The sequence below is a fragment of the Mustelus asterias genome, chromosome 10, assembly GCF_964213995.1.
Source record: "Mustelus asterias chromosome 10, sMusAst1.hap1.1, whole genome shotgun sequence".
Classification (NCBI taxonomy): domain Eukaryota; kingdom Metazoa; phylum Chordata; class Chondrichthyes; order Carcharhiniformes; family Triakidae; genus Mustelus; species Mustelus asterias.
In genome coordinates this window covers 8670143-8687968 of record NC_135810.1, presented here as the reverse complement: position 1 = coordinate 8687968, position 17826 = coordinate 8670143, and positions in this window count along the sequence as shown.

The following is a 17826-nucleotide window of genomic DNA, read 5'->3' as shown; positions in this document are numbered from 1 at the left end:
GCAGCGCTAACCACTGTGCCACCATGCCACCTACAACAGGCAAGACTTTCTGATCTTGTTTGTCCCACCACAGAAAATTTGGTGCTCAGCCAAATCTCCAATTACAGCAGTGGAACCGGAGAGTCCCAGCCACAGGCGAGGTCAGAGAATTCCTGCCGATATCTTGATTTCAACAATCTCATCCTAGCTTTCAAATCCCATCATGGCCTTGTCTCTATCTCTATCTCTATAATCTCCTCCTGCCTGAAACCCTTTGAAATCTCTGCACTTCTCCAATATTTGCTCATCTCCAATTTTGATTGCCATCGAATTGGTGGTTGTGCTTCCAGCTCCCTATGGCTTAGAATCTGGAATTCCTTCTCTCAACCTCTCCACCTCTTCATCTCTCTCTTTTCTTTTAAGATGCAACTTAAAACTTATCTTTTTGACAAAGCCTTCGGACTTTTGCCAAGATGTTTCTTCATGTGGTTTGATGTCCAGTCCTATTTCATGATGTGAAGCAACCTGAGATGTTTTGCTACATTAATGGTGTTATCTGAAAACAAGTTATTGTTGCTTTAGACAGTATTGCATGGTGGGGGGGGTGGAGGGGGGGGGGGTGCGTTGTGGGGAGGTGGGGGGGAGGCGGGCAGAAGCGGTGGCAGTGGCATGGTGGTGTTTTCACTGGGTTCATAATCTAGAGACCCAGGGTAACGGTCTGAGGATCTGGGTTTGAATCCCACCTCGGCAGATGGTTAAATTTGAATTCAATAAAAATCTGGAATTAAAAGTCTAATGGTGACCATGAAACCATTATCCCTTGTCGATTGTTGTAAAATCTTATGTCCCTAGGGAAGGAAATCTGCCATCTTCACCTGGTCTGTTCTATGTGCAACTCCAAATCTCTTGCCGCCTCTCCAAGTTCTGCTACCACTGTCTGAGCCAGCACACAGCCTCTCCTCTCCACCACCCCCCACCCACCCATCCTCAACGACCATCACCAGCAGCCATAACTCCCAGCTCTTCCGTCTGCTCCTGGATACCACTGCATGAGCATGCTGCCAACCTGGCAGTGCCAGCCTGTGCCAAGGAGCAATGCCAGTGGCAAAGCCAGGACACCACCTGGCCTTGTCCTTCACCCCCGGGGTCTACACTTAACTTTACGCCCCTGGGGAGACCCCCATGGCAGGTTCACATCCATGTGAACCTGTTGTAAACCACACTGACGTGATGTTGTGTCAGCACGATGTCAATATGTCACAGGGGTTCGATATCTGGCGAGGGGTGTGGTTAACAACAGTTAAATATATTCAATGAATATAAAGCTGGTTAACACCCATTATGAGTGTGAATCTCATGATGTCATTGTGGAAGAGCAGGGAAGATTCAAAATGGCGTTCTCGCCAGTGGGAGCTATGACTTCCAGATCTTGCGGCCCCGCTGGCATTTGCATAGGTGACGAACGTGGGCTCAGATTGCCCCCAGTATTTCATTAAACCAATTATCTCATCAAAACTTACAGAACACTGAAAGGCCCGGATAGAGTGGACATGGAGAAGATGTTTCCATTAGTAGGAGAGACTGGGATCCAAGGACACAGCCTCAGAGTAAAGAGATGACCCTTTAGAACAGAGATGAAGAGGAATTTCTTCAGCCAAAGGGTGGTGAATCTGTGGAATTCATTGCCACAGAATGCTGTGGAGGCCAGGTCATTGAGTGTCTTTAAGACAGAGATAGATAGGTTCTTGATTGGTAAGGGGATCAAAGGTTACAGGGAAAAGGTGGGAGAATGGGGTTGAGTAACACTTCAGCCATGGTTGAATGGGGGAGCAGACCCGATGGGCTGAATGGCCTAATTCTGCTCTTATATAATATGGTCTTATGGTCTTATTACCTTGGTGATAAAGGCACATCATTAAGTTAACCGACCAATAAAAAAGATTCAAACAAGTTATTACAACAGCAAAGTATTTTAAAATAATCAAATTTCCCTTCAAATGATCTCTTCAATCCAATAGCAATATTCATGACTATAACCAAGTAATTAGCATTGAACAATGTTTCCTGGTCTGTATCTATATAACACAACAGTAATAGTTATTAAGAATAAAACTTTCCACTTGATTTCACCTTGATGGATTAAAGTACCACCCCTTCCATATTTATCCAGAGAAAATTCCATTCATAGTTCATTAATATTATTTCCAAGCAGAAAAAAGTACACAGAAATATTAATTTTAATCTGGTTCCTTTACTCCCCCTTTCTCCTACCCAAGAATTCTAGCTATAACAATTAGCGGTTGCCATAGATACTCGGGTTAATTTGGCACCTCGGCAATGCATTGTATCAGGGAATACAGAGGCTAATTTTTTCTTGCATTCAAATATATGGTTCCTTCAAGATGATGAATAGGGTGATCTAACTGATTGATTGTTGTGTGACAACTTGTAAAGACAAAGATAAGTATTCTTCCCACTCACGATATATTTTGATGCATGTTTGGCTTCATTTTCTCTCCCTCACGGACCTACTTCTCTTCTCTCCCTCACTTCCCCTCGATTCTCCGTTACTATCTCGCTCTCTCTCTCTCTCTTTCCTTGCCTCTCTCTTCTACTTTCTCACTCCACGTTTCTCTTCCCTGACCGGCGCCCTTCTCTCTGTCTTCCCTCTCGATCTCTCCCCCTCACAACCATCAGCTATTTTTTTCCCTCTTGCATTTCAAATGCCAAATTATGAGGTCGGAATTGTCTGACTCCACCCGCAGCTGGGATTTTCCAGTCCCGGTGCAGTGAATGGAGATTTGGCTGAGTTTCACGTTCTCCATTCTCGCTGGCAGCAGCGACGGAGTGTGAACTGCCGGAGAATTCCAGCCGTGGTTTTCATTAATCTCAGAATTGCACTTTTTGCCCCACGAACTCCTTTTATCAAGGCTTAACACAAACTTCCAAAGTGTGGCCATTCATGCACCAAAATGGGCCTCTGCAACCTGATGAAAATGCAGCCCAGTATATCAGACAAAGAGTAAACCATGAGCATGGTACAGTGGCACAGTGGTTAGAACTTCTGCCACACAGCGCCAGGGACCCAGGTTTGATTCCAACTTTGGGCAACTGTCTGTGTGGAGTTTGCACGTTCTTCTCGGGTCTGCATGGGTTTCCTTCGCTTGCTCCGGTTTCCTCACACAGTCCAAAGATGTGCAGGTTAGGGGGATTAGCCATGCTAAATTACCCCTTAGTGTCCCAAGATGTATACGTTAGGTGGATTGGCTATGCTAAATGTGCGGGGTTCTGGGGATAGGCTGGGGGTTTGTGGGCCTGGGTAAGATGCTCTTTCGGAGAGTTGGTGCAGACTCAATGGGCCAAATAGCCTCCTTCTGCACTGCCGTGTTTGTGAACCTACATCCACTCACCTGACGAAGGAGCAGCGCTCCGAAAGCTCGTGATTCCAAATAAACCTGTTGAATTTTACCCTGGCATTGTGGGACTTCTTACTGTAACAGTTTCAGTTTTGAATTTTTCTATTCCATGGATCCTCTGGATCAGAAATAACATCTGGCAATTGTTTTGCACATGAGTTATTGTGAAACTAATTAAAAGGGAGGACTGAAAAGCAAAAGTACAGTTATAAGTGAGAATAGCTTCAAGTGATTTCAAAGAAAGTGAATCTTACATTAAAGGCAGGAAATATATCAGTCAAAAAAGAATCTAGATTGTTGTATTCTATAGAGGGGAAGAAATGAAAATGGCAGAGCTTTCTCTCTGGGGAAAAAAAAACATAATTTAAATTTATTTTATTGCAGTGATTGTTTGCAGATTACTGAATGGCTTGTCACTGAACAATATTTACCAAATTCAGAATCTTCCCAGAATGGGCAAAGCAATTGTTCTGTAAGATATTGTTCATTAGTTTAGCATTCTTTTACCAAGAATAAGAGGGAATAACTTTACATTGAGAGGTGGACCCTTCTTGGATGATGCTGGGATTAATTTTTCACACATACAATCATGGAAATCTGGGACACACTCTTCCAAAAAACTGGAGTCAACTGAAAAATTTAGAACTGAAATTGTTACGGTAAGAAGTCTCACAACATCAGATCATAGAATCATAGAAACCCTACAGTGCAGAAAGAGGCCATTCGGCCCATCGAGTCTGCACCGACCACAATCCCACCCAGGCCCTACCCTCATATATTTTTACCCACTAATCCCTCTAACCTACACATCTCAGGACATTAAGGGGCAATTTTAGCATGGCCAATCAACCTAACCCGCACATCTTTGGACTGTGGGAGGAAACCGGAGCACCCAGAGGAAACCCACGCAGACACGAGGAGGATGTGCAAACTCCACACAGACAGTGACCCAAGCCAGGAATCGAACCCAGGGTCCCTGGAGCTGTGAAGCAGCAGTGCTAATCACTGTGCTACAGTGCCGCCCACGGCAGCACAGATTAAAGACCAAAAGGTTTATTTGGAATCACAAGCTTTCGGAGCACGACTCCTTTGTCAGATGAGTGGACGTAGGTTCACAAATATGATAGATATAGGCAAAGACACAATTTCAAGACCTGCAAAGACTTGATTACCTGTAAAGTCTCGCATTCCAAACATTCTTCACATTCCAATCTGTAATTATCTTGTAATTGTGTCTTTGCCTATATCTATCGTATTTGTGAACCTACCTCCACTCACCTGATGAAGGAGCAGCACTCCGAAAGCTCTTGATTCCAAATAAACCTGTTGGACTTTAACCTGGTGTTGTGAGACTTCTTACTGTGTCCACCCCAGTCCAACGCTGACATTTCCACCTCACAGATCTTTTGTTAGGCAGGGGTGGTGTGGACTATGGAACCAAGACAGATATTTCAAGTTAAGACACTTATCAGCCAGTACCCAAATGGATGGTGGAACAGTCTCAAGGAGCTGAATGGTCTTATTGTTTTTCCTAAAGTCTTTGTTATGCTTCTAAGATGCCATTGGTTGTTTAACTAATTAACAGGCAAAAAAGAAGTGCAAAAATCTGAAGGGCAAAATAAGACATTAGGACGCCACCACAGAATCACTGAAATGGAACTCTTATTTATGAATGAGTATTGATTAATCAGCATTAAGATTCTTAGTTCTTAATTGTTTCTTAATTGTTACATCCACCTCTCTATTGTCATAGTGAATGGAAAATAATGATTTTGAATGTCATAGCAGTTTCAAGTGCCAAACTACTTCTGGGTGATGATAGAGTTTTGGAACTTCCATCACTGGTATCCATGTGGTCTTAGCTCAGGTCTAGCAAGCATGCTAAGATATTAACTGAAGTTTATTTGATTTTGTTTTGATTTTGATTTATTATTGTCACATGTATTAGTATACAGGGAGAAGTATTGTTTCTTGCGCTATATAGACAAAGCATACCATTCATAGAGAAGGAAAGAGAGGGTGCAGAATGTAGTGTTACAGTCATCGCTCGGACATAGAGAAAAACCAACTTAATATAAGGTAGCTCCAGTCAAAAGTCTGATGGCAGCAGGGAAGAAACTGTTCTTGAGTCGGTTGGTACGTGACCTCAGGCTTTTGTATCTTTATCCCGATGGAAGAAGGTGGAAGAGAGTATGTCTGGGGTGCATGTGGTCCTTGATTGTGCTGGCTGCTTTTCCAAGGCAGCGGGAAGCGTAGACAGAGTCAGTGGATGGGAGGCTGGATTGCGTGATAGGCTGGGCTTCGTTCACGGCTCTTTGTAGTTTTGTGTGGTCATGGAGAGAGCAGGGGCCATACCAAGCTGTGATACCACCAGAAAGGATGCTTTCAATGGTAAAAGTTGGCAAGAGCCACAGCGGACATTGCGGAATTTCCTGAAACTCCTGAGAAAGTAGAGGCATTGGTGGGCTTACTTAACTATAGTGACTGAATGGAGGGACCAGGACAGGTTGCTGGTAATCTGGACACCTAAAGACTTGAAACACTTGACCATTTCTACTTTGTCCCCGTTGATGTAGACAGGGACATGTCCTCCACTATGCCACCTGAATTCGATGACTGTCTTCATTTTGTTGACATTGAGGGAAAGATTATTGTCGTTGCACCAATTCACTAGATTCCCTATCTCTTTCCTGTACTCTGTCTCATCATTGTTTGAGATCCGACCCGCTACAGTGATGTCATCAACAATTCTTGAAAACAGAATTAGAGGGGAACTTGGCCACTCTGTCGTAGGTGTATAAGGAGTCTGGTAAGGGGCTTTGTTACTGTATTCAGAAAGTGCACAGGACACTTTGAGAATAAAGGGTCTATGTCACCATCAGCAATGCAGCACTGTGTATCCTGCTGATGATGACAAGTACAGATTCTCTGAATGATTCTCAGTGCAAAAGCTCCTTTCGTGGGAAGACATCAGACTCACTGCCGTCTTCAATAGCAAGATGCTTCCGCAGCTCCTTCACCTGCGAGAGTGGGTTGCTAACTCCGCAATGATTAATGATGCCTGAATCATTTTGGCAGGCGAATGGACTGTGAACTCAACAAAAGCTTTGCTTCCTATTTTTTCCCTCTTGCTCCCCGCAGGCTCGGCAGCTAACCCGTTGCGTTCCAGTTCCAAGATTGGCGCGTTCCCCCATGCCCTCCCCCTCCCTTATCCATAGGAGACTGAGTTTTTGACTCAATTATTTGCGATGCCAATAAATTTGAGATCTCTGTTCATTCTTGAGAGGTTGATTTATTAAGTGAGTGATTTGCCATGCCGAAATGCTGGCATCTCCGAGATAGTATGTTCTGCTCCGTGAGGTGTGGAATGTAGCAGCCCAGTCTGGAGGCGTTCATGAAACTCAACTCATTACTACCTGGTAAATTGGGCTGTTAGATATTCTCAGAATTTGAATATGGAACCACAGGGGATGCAAAGTCAGCTTGTTCAATTTTTTTAAACTATATTGCAGATTATAATACGGTTGAGAAGCTTTGCCTCTTAGCAAACAGTGTTCTGTCGCTCTGCTCCGAGACGGTGGCCCCAATGTCACTTTATTAATGTTGCATGTAATCATTGGAGAGTCAACTTCACAATTGCTTTCCCCATTAAAATCGGAATCTTCTGCTACCTGTAAACATGACATGGACGAACAGATCCGACCGGCGACTACAGCAGTCACACCAGATGCACATGTGGAGTGGAGGCTGTTAATTTCTGCTCAGCTGCACCTTGACAATATTAATTTTCCACCCACAGAGTCCAGGTTGATTGGGATTTCAAATGAATTTTTATACATTAGATCAGTTCTTACATATGCAAGCCATAGTTATCCGGTTACAATTATCTCCAAGGATGCAAAGTGTCCTTTCTGCATCCCGTCCTGCAGAAAATTTCCATAGTAATGGTCTTGTTAAACATCAGATATCCTGCTTATTTATAGGGTTCTAGATCGTTTTTGTATCTGTTGAAAAGGATGCTCTCAATTACTGTTTCCAGTAATGTTTTTTCTTTTCCACGATACACAGTGGGGATGCACAATATCAGAAGTCATTAATATAAGATAGTCACCTGAAATATAACCAGAAGTTGAGAAATTGGGGGCGACACGGCGACACAGTGGCTAGCACTGCTGCCTCACAGCGCTAGGAACACAGGTTCAATTCCTGGCCTCGGGTCACTGTCTGTGTGGAGCCTGCACCGGGTGCTCCGGTTTCCTCCCACAGTCCAAAAGATCTGCTGGTTAGGTACATTGGCCGTGCTAAATTCTCCCTCAGTGTACCCTGGAGTGTGGCGGCTCAAGGATTTTCACAGTAACTTCATTGCAGTGTTAATGTCAGCCTACTTGTGACAATAAATAGTCTTGACTTTACTCTAGAAGAAACTTCCTTATCCAGAGAGCAGTGAAAATGAAACTCTCTGCCACAGGGAGTGGTTGCAGTGAATTTAGTATACTCAAGGAGAGGCATGAGGGAGAAGGGAGAGGGTTATGACGATAGGATTGGATGAGGAAAGATAGGAGGAAGCTTGTTTGGAATGGAAACGCCAACATGGATTGAGTGGGCCTAACGGCCACTTTCAGTGTTGTATATCTTATATAACACTATCTAACCTGCTATCAAGGCTGTATTGAAAATGTCTAGCCTTTGTGAGATATTTTTGGGATTGGTTTTCATTCAATGGATGACGTGTGACTTTTTAAAAAATCAAGTATATCTCATCACATTGTTGAAACCACGACACACACCCAGAACAGTCTTTAGAAAGAGAATGAGCTGATACAACTTGGTGTCATATGACAGTCACAAATAACTCTCATAAGGAAATCAAGAGAAACCTCTTTACCCTGAGAGCATTGGACTGAAGGACCTATTACCATGTGAAGTGGTTAAGTTGATTAACACAGACTAATTTGAGGGAAATCTAGATAGATATATGAGGGAGAGAGAATGGAAGGAGCGCCAAGAGGTTGAGATGAATAGAGGTGGTAAGAAGTTTGTGTGGAACGTAAGCACTAACATTAACCAAAGGAACACAAATGGCCTGTTTATGTGCTTTATGTCATCTGAATTGCAGCAAAAGCAAATATCTTTATCTGCACACATTTGATTTTGATTTGATTTATTATTGTCACTGTATTAGTATACGTTGAAAAGTATTGTTTCTTGCGCGCTATACAGACAAAGCATACTGTTCATAGAGAAGGAAAAGAGCTGGTGCAGAACGTAGTGTTACAACCATAGCTAGGGTGCAGAGAAAAATCAACTTAATATAAGGTAGGCCCATTCAAAATCTGATGGCAGCTGGGAAAAAGCTGTTCTTGAGTCGGTTGGCACATGATCTCAGACTTTTGTATCTTTTTCCCAACCTTGCTGACTGTCAGGATTGTAAATTTATTTTTCTGCACATTAAGGTTTAGAGTAATAACCTGACTTGCTCTCGTGATGGTTTTGCAAACACTGTGGCCTGAATTTTTAGAGCAAGAAGTCTCACAACACCAGGTTAAAGTCCAACAGGTTTATTTGGTAGCACGAACTTTCGGAGTGCTGCTCCTTCACCTGATGAGACTCACCTGAGGAAGGAGCAGTGCTCTGAAAGCTCGTGCTACCAAATAAACCTGTTGGACTTTAACCTGGTGTTGTGAGACTTCTTACTGTGCCCACTCCAGTCCAACGCCGGCATCTCCACATCGTGACTTTTTAAAATGACAGGGGCTTAGCCCCCTCCGGCCAAAGATTCAGAAGGGAACCAACTCTTGCAACTCCAGCAGCTCCAATGCCATTTTAAACTCGAACAAACAATTGATTGGCATATGGCGGGACTTCCACCCATCACTCTGGAGCAGGTCCCATCTTGAAGAACTGCTCGTCAATCTAATTGGCCAGCAGTTCACCAGTCCCTCCAGGTACAGCGCTGCAGTGGCTGGAAGAGGCATTGCAAGGGGCTGCCTGGAAGTAAATCCTCGGACCCAGAAGACAAGTAAGTGGCAGGGGTCCCCAGGGCAGGGAGGGGAGGGAACGTCTATGGATTGGGGATGGGGGTGGGGCAATTTGGGTGAGGGGAGGTCCACAGGCCATCAGGTCTTAAGGGGAGGGCATCCCTAGTCAGAAGGGGCTTCTCATGGAGGCACCCCCATCCCACTCCACCCTTCTTGCCTGAGATCCAACTCTGTTCAATTATAAAAAGTTTATCTATTAGTCACAATTAAGACTTACATTAACACTGCAATGAAGTTACTGTGAAATTCCCCTCATCGCCACACTATGATGCCTGCTCGGGTCAATGCACTTAACCAGCACATCTTTCAGACTGTGGGGGGAAACCAGAACACTCGGAGGAAACCCATGCAGACACGGGGAGAACGTGTAAGCTCTGCACAGACAGTGACCCAAGCTGGGAATCGAACCCAGGTCCCTGGCGCTGTGAGGCAGCAGTGAGGCACACTGTGCCACCGTGCGGCCCCATATATAGATATAGGTTATTCTCCAGAGCTGTCGCCTGCCAACCAGCCTACAAATGAGGTTGGGTGGGAAAAAACCTTGAAGTGGCCATAGGGGCAATAGCACCCCCTCACCCCTCTGCAGCCCTGCCTTCGCCTATGTAAAATGTCTTCCAGTTGAGAGGGAAATCCTGGAGGGATTCCGTTCCATACAATCTGTTCCACCTCAGAACCCACCTTAGGGTGGTGGGGCTGGAGGGAACAAAGAACAAAGAAAATAACAGCACAGGAACAGGCCCTTCGGTCCTCCAAGCCTGCACCGACCATGCTGCCCGACTTAACTAAAACCCCCTACCCTTCTGGGGACCATATCCCTCTATTCCCATCCTAATCATGTAGTTGTCAAGACGCCCCTTAAAAGGCACTACCGTATCCGCTTCCATTCCCTCCCCCGGCAATGAGCTCCAGGCACCCACTACTCTCTGTGTACTAATCTTCCTCGTGCATCTCCTTTAAACCTTGCCCCTCGCACCTTAAACCTGTGCCCCCTAGTAATTGACTCTTCCACCCTGGGAAAAAGCTTCTGATTATCCACTCTGTCCATGCCTCTCATAATCTTGTAGACTTCTATCAGGTCGCCCCTCAACCTCTGTCGTTCCGGTGACAACAAACCATGTTTCTCCAACCTCTCCTCATAGCTAATGCCCTCCATTCCAGGCAACATCCTGGTAAATCTTTTCTGTACCCTCTCCAAAGCCTCCACATCCTTCTGGTAGTGTGGCGACCTGAATTGAACACTATATTCCAAGTGCGGCCTAACTAAGATTCTATAAAGCTGCATAGGTGCAGAGAATTCTGACCTGTGTGTGTTTGTTTTGAACAATGTGATAAAATATGTTTGATTTTTTAAGTCTTGGAACTTGTCAAATGAAAAGCAATCCCAAAATAGCCAACATATGTGTTTTCATTGGCAGCGAATTCAAAATGAACAAAATGATTGTGATTCAGGTAATTTTAGCTAAAAACACATTCACCTCCTGGCTATCTAGATTTTAATAAGCCAAATGCTTTAATATCTGATTTCTGTGCATTGTGGGTGTAAAACTGAGTCAGTATAGGTCTCCTGTTCAAAGGGAAGTAATGTATATCTGTTTGTTCATACTCTGAGCATTGTGCAATAGAGGGTATGTTATCATGCCATCTGATTTGTGGAATTGTCAGAATTCAAAATCAGATTAGCCATGAACGAATCAAAGGGCAGAAAAGGGTCAAAGTTTACAATTTATTTATTAGCGTCACAAGTAGGCTTACATTCACGCTGCAATGAAGTTACTGTGAAAATCCCCGAGTCGCCACACTCCGGTGCCTGTTCGGGTAGACTGAGGGAGAATTTAGCATGGCCAATTCACCTAACCAGCACGTCTTTCAGACTGTGGGAGGAAACCGGAGCACCCGGAAGAAACCCATGCAGACACAGGAAGAACGTGCAGACTCTGCGCAGACAGTGACCCAAGCCGCGAATCGAACCCTGATGCTGTGAGGCAGTAGTGCTAACCACTGTGCCACCGTGCTGCCAAGGGCCAAGCAGCCTACTCCTGTCCCTAAATCCTATGCACCAGGTTCCTGAAAAATGAACTTCATGACCCAACCACTAGCAAATAGCCCACAAGCGCCTCTCTTCCACCTGTTTCCATCGGGAAAAGGATACAAAAGTCTGAGGTCATGTATCAACCGACTCAAGGACAGCTTTTTTCCTGCTGCCATCAGACTTTTGAATGGACTTACCTTGCATTAAGTTGATCTTTCTCTACATCCTAGCTATGCACCTGCACTTTCTCAGAAAATTCTAAGGAAATTTGGCATGTCAGCTACGACCCTAACCAACCTTTACAGATGCACCATAGAAAGCATTCTTTCTGGTTGCAGCACAGCTTGGTATGGCTCCTGCTCTGCCCGAGACCGCAAGAAACTACAGAAGGTCGTGAATGTAGCCCTATCCATCATGCAAACCAGCCTCCCATCCATTGACTCTGTCTACACTTCCCGCTGCCTCAGCAAAGCAGCCAGCGTAATTAAAGATCCCACACACCCTGGACATTCTCTCTTCCATCTGCTTCCTTCTGGAAAAAGATACAGAAGTCTGAGGTCACGTTCCAACCGACTCAAGAACAGCTCCTTCCCTGCTGCCATCAGACTTTTGAATGGTCCTACCTTGCATTAAGTTGATCTTTCTCTGCACTCTAGCTATGACTGTAACACTACATTCTACACTCTCTCCTTTCCTTCTCTATGAATGGTGTGCTCTGTCTGTATAGCACCCAAGAATCAATACTTTTCATTGCATACTAATACAATAATAAATCAAATCAAATCAAATGCTGTACTCTTGTGTAGTTTTGAGCAAAAAAAATACTATCTGGCAAAAAAAAAGAGAAGGGACGTATCCTCAATAGTCACTAAAAAAACTTTGTACTGAATTTATGCACCTGCATTTGTGAAATGAAGACAAGGTTTCACAGAAACTAATTTTCCCAGCATCTGTTAAAATAGAACCAGCTCATCTGCAAAAGCACAGCCGAGGCTTTCATGTCAGTCTTCCTTAACTCCAAACTGATTAAAACTGGCGGTGGTAATAATAACTGCAAATCCAAAGAGATGTTTCCATTATAAATCTGTCTCTAGATTATGCATGGGAAGTTGTATCTGTGATTATTTAGAATTTTGTTATTAGCACAACACATTTTGGCAGTGTCAAAACAGATCAGCAAATCTTCTTCTGTAATTATTTACATCTCTTCAACTGAAAACTCTTGTTAGTTTCTGATGCATCCACATCTCTGAGTTTCCAAGCCAGAACTATCATATATACTCCTTTATGCATGTCATGTTGAATCTGAAACAAAAGCAGTTAATGCTGGAAAAATTCCCCGGTGGCTCAGCGGTTGGCACTGCTGCCTCCCGGCGCCAGGGACCTGGCTTGGGTTCCCGGCTAGGGTCACTGTCTGTGTGGAGTTTGCACGTTCTTCCCGTGTCTGTGTGGGTTTCCTCCGGGTGCTCCGGTTTGCTCCCACAGTCCAAAGATGTGCTGGTTAGGTACATTGACCGTGCTAAATTCTCCCTCGGTGTTCCCGAACAGGCACCGGAGTGTGGCGACTTGGGGATTTTCACAGTAACTTAATTGCAGTGTTAATGTAAGCCTCCTTGTAGCTAATAAATAAACTTTAAACTTTCAACTTTAGAATGTTAAGTCACTTTGAATCGTAGGATCCTGGAACCATGCAACAACTAAAGAGGCCTTTGAGCCTAACATGCCTTTGAAAGTGCTAACCAATTTGTCCCATGTTTAAATCAGGTGAACTCCACATCCCTGTTGCACAATGTTAAACCAAAGTGAAACAGTAACAATTGTAATTTTAACTATCAAGTTAAAAGGGCAATATGATGGCACAGTGGTTAGCACTGCTGCCTCACAACTCCAGGGGCCCGGTTTCAAATCCAACTTCGGGTGACTGTGTGGGGTCTGCATGTTCTCCCCGTGTCGACATGGGTTTCCTCCAGGTGCTCCGGTTTCGTCCCACAGTCCAAAGATGTACGGGTTAGGTTGATTGGCCATGCTAAATTGACCTGAGTTTTGGAGAGATTAGCAGGGTAAATATGTGGGGTTATGGGGATAGCATGGGAATGTTGTCAGTGCAGGCCCGATGGGCTGAAAGGCCTTCTTCTGTACTGTCGGGATTCTGTGATCTGTGGAGAGAGAATAGAGCCAATGTCTTGAGTCAAGATGACCCTTTATCAGAGCTGAAGACAAAGGAAATAGCATTTTCTGTTTTTGTTTCACATTCCAGCATCCGCAGTATTTTGCCTTTATCATGTTGAATCTGACCCATCTTTAACTTAAACTTTCAGATATTCCACCAAACAAAGCATCAGTGTAGGATCTTCGATGTGAGGTTTTTTTTCCGCACTGATCTAACAGAGTTTGCCGCTCAAAGGGAAGCGGGCTATCACAGCTAATTAATGAGTCAGAAAAGAAAGGGGATTACATGTTTTGTGTTTCCTTGCTGGAAACAAAGGTGCGGGAAGCTGACTTGCCCTGTGCCAGCCTGCCCCACAGCCAGAACGCGATGCGGCTGGGCTAAACTGACCGCCAGTGGGACTTCCCCTCTCCTTCAATGGTGGAGGAAATCCCACCCTCAGGATCTGCCAGACCTTCCAATTGGCCAGCAGCTCCAGCAGCGATGAGATTTAATTGGTTCATCTGCTAAGAGCACCTCCCAACAATAGTAATTGGCTTGCTAAAAAGCTCAATTGTCCCTTGATTATTCATTGAAAGAACCGTGTTATGCGGGTGAGCTCGGGGGGGGGGTTGGGCGGGATGGTGGTGGGATTGGAACACGCCCTCGTCTACGTGCCTGCCAGACTAAAAACACTCTTGTATGGGGGTAGCGCGGGGGCGGGGGGGGGGGGGGGGGTAATAATCCAGCCCTGTCTTGCATTTATACAGCGCCTTTCACAACCTAGGGATGACCCAAAGTGCTAGACCACCAGAGGAATATGGAGCAAAGGCAGGCAGAAGGGATTAGTTTAATTTGGCGTCATGTTCGGTACAACATCATGGTCCGATGGCCTGTTCCTGTGCTGTACTGCTCTGTGTTCTATGTACAAGAGGGCTCAGGTTTAAGGTGAGAGGGAGTAAGTTGAGGCGAGACATGCGGGGAAAGTTTTTCACCCAGAGGGTGGTGAGTGCCTGGAATGCACTGCCAGTGGAAGTGGTAGAAGCAGGCATGTTAGCAATGTTCAAGGTGTGACAAAGCTTTAACAAAAGGTCATCTGTACTCAAAACGTCAGTTCTTTCCTCTCCTTATAGGTGCTGCCTGACCTGCTGAGATTTTCCAGCATTTTCTCTTTTGATTTCAGATTCCACCATCTGCAGTAATTTGCTTCTATCCAATGTTCAAGGTGTTGATAGACACATGAATGGGAGACAAACAGAGGGATAGAAACCATGCATTGGTGCAGGCTTGGTGGGCCAAATGGGCTGTTCCTGTGCTGTTTTGCTTTTTGCTCTTTGACTAATGCAGCACTTTTCGAATTGTCCTCATCGTTCTTCAGTGAAGAATGATGGAGAGGGAAAGCAGAGGCAGAGGTGACAGAAAGGTCAACCCCGCATGTCTTGAATGAGAACAAAATGACCAAGAAGTAAGGTGCAAAGATACGAAAGAGGGAAGTGTGGTGTTGGGAGTGTGTGAACCTTGGGTGGCTGCTGTGTTTTAATAAACAGATTCATTCAGCTGACAATGTTTGAATAAATTAAAGCTTTTGAAACAGCTCATTTCTTCAAGAGCACTGACACCAAAAGAAAAATCGTCACTTGCAGAGGTTGCTGCTGGAACATTAAGTGCTGGCAAGGCCACTACACCACTCATCCAGAGATAAGTAGTGAAGCTCGACACGGTTGGACTAATAATGACTGTGACTCTCTTGGCCTTGTTGATGAAAATAATGCCCACGTTATGAATGGCTCTGGTTTTACCATGACGGTGGCAGAACCGCAGCAGTGATGTGTCATAAACCATACGCATCTGGCTTCAGCAGGATGCACACTTTTGTTGATTCTCCTGTGTTTATAACGAGACTAGCATATCATCAGAATTGTTTGAAGTGTTTTTTGTTCCCTTCTTTTCGGGAAGGCAGGCAGATGTTTTGTTCGGTCTGAAATGAAACCAGTGACAGAGAGAAGGGAATTTTTAAAAACCAAGTAGATTCCCAACTACCCATGTCTCCCCCACAGCACCTTTCCCCAGCTAAAGTAGAACTGTAGAGAATAGTGCGAATAATATTCATTCACACCTGCCACTCCATTGAGGCTGTTATCTCTTCCTGCAGACTTTAGTCCGTTTCCGTAGCTAATAATTCCTGGAACAAGTCGCTAGTCTCTCACCAGGGGTCTTATAGCTTGAGAGGCAATACTGCACATCAAGTGTGGCTGACCGGGAGTCTCTCCTGCTCTTACCACCAGCCAATGGCATGTTTGGAAGGATTTGCAGGTTGACACTCAACCTGTTTTTCTGGCTTTATGAATGCACTTTCCTTGGCCATCAGTTCCTGGGCTGGGACTCGAACCCAGAGCGTTTGGCTCAAAGGCAGGGATTCTATCCACTGTGCCTCATCAGGTTCAGATCAGTGACTATTTGTATTCAAAAGGTTTTAGTGGCAGCCAATTTGTGCACAGCAATGAGATAGTTGACCAGATAATCTGCTTATTGTGTTGCTGGCCAGGTGATGAACATTGGCCAGATCACCGTCGAGAACTCCCCTGCCCTGCTTCAAATGATGCCAGGAATCATTGACATCCAACCGGCAGGGCAGGTGTGACTTCACTTTAATATCTCACCCGGACAACAGTACCTCTGACAATGCAGCACTCCGTCAGTACTGCAGTGACGCGCCAGCCCAGATTACAAGCTCCTCTCGAGTGTAGTATCAATTTGTAATCTTTTGAATTGGAGTTAGGTGCACTACCATGGAACCATGGCTAATACCTGTGAGGAAAACAAGCATAGAAGAGTTACATCATAGAAGGGGGCCATTCTAGCTCAATGTCCATGCTAGCTCGATGTCACCTAGGTATTGTACAATTATTTCATTTGCAGTTGCCATCAGCTGGCCAAGAGATAGTACTGGTTGTGATTGTGGGACTGATTTGTCCTGCTTGCTGTGTGTGTGGGACTGATTTACCCTGCTTGCTGTGTGTGTGGGACTGATTTACCCTGCTTGCTGTGTGTGTGGGACTGGTTTACCCTGCTGGCTGTGTGTGTGAGACTGATTTACCCTGCTGGCTGTGTGTGTGGGACTGATTTACCCTGCTGGCTGTGTGTGTGGGACTGATTTACCCTGCTGGCTGTGTGTGTGTGGGACTGGTTTACCCTGCTTGCTGTGTGTGTGGGACTGGTTTACCCTGCTGGCTGTGTGTGTGGGACTGATTTACCCTGCTGGCTGTGTGTGTGGGACTGATTTACCCTGCTGGCTGTGTGTGTGGGACTGATTTACCCTGCTGGCTGTGTGTGTGGGACTGATTTACCCTGCTGGCTGTGTGTGTGGGACTGATTTACCCTGCTGGCTGTGTGTGTGGGACTGATTTACCCTGCTGGCTGTGTGTGTGAGACTGATTTACCCTGTTGGCTGTGTGTGTGGGACTGGTTTACCCTGCTGGCTGTGTGTGTGAGACTGATTTACCCTGCTGGCTGTGTGTGTGGGACTGGTTTACCCTGCTGGCTGTGTGTGTGGGACTGATTTACCCTGCTGGCTGTGTGTGTGGGACTGATTTACCCTGCTTGCTGTGTGTGGGACTGATTTGTCCTGCTTGCTGTGTGTGTGGGACTGATTTACCCTGCTGGCTGTGTGAGCGTGGGACTGATTTGTCCTGCTGGCTGTGTGTGTGGGACTGATTTACCCTGCTGGCTGTGTGTGTGGGACTGATTTACCCTGCTGGCTGTGTGAGCGTGGGACTGATTTGTCCTGCTGGCTGTGTGTGTGGGACTGGTTTACCCTGCTGGCTGTGTGTGTGGGACTGATTTACCCTGCTGGCTGTGTGTGTGGGACTGATTTACCCTGCTGGCTGTGTGTGTGAGACTGATTTACCCTGTTGGCTGTGTGTGTGGGACTGGTTTACCCTGCTGGCTGTGTGTGTGAGACTGATTTACCCTGCTGGCTGTGTGTGTGGGACTGGTTTACCCTGCTGGCTGTGTGCATGGGACTGATTTACCCTGCTGGCTGTGTGTGTGGGACTGATTTACCCTGCTGGCTGTGTGTATGGGACTGATTTACCCTGCTGGCTGTGTGTGTGGGACTGATTTACCCTGCTGGCTGTGTGTGTGGGACTGGTTTACCCTGCTGGCTGTGTGTGTGGGACAGGTTTACCCTGCTTGCTGTGTGTGTGGGACTGGTTTACC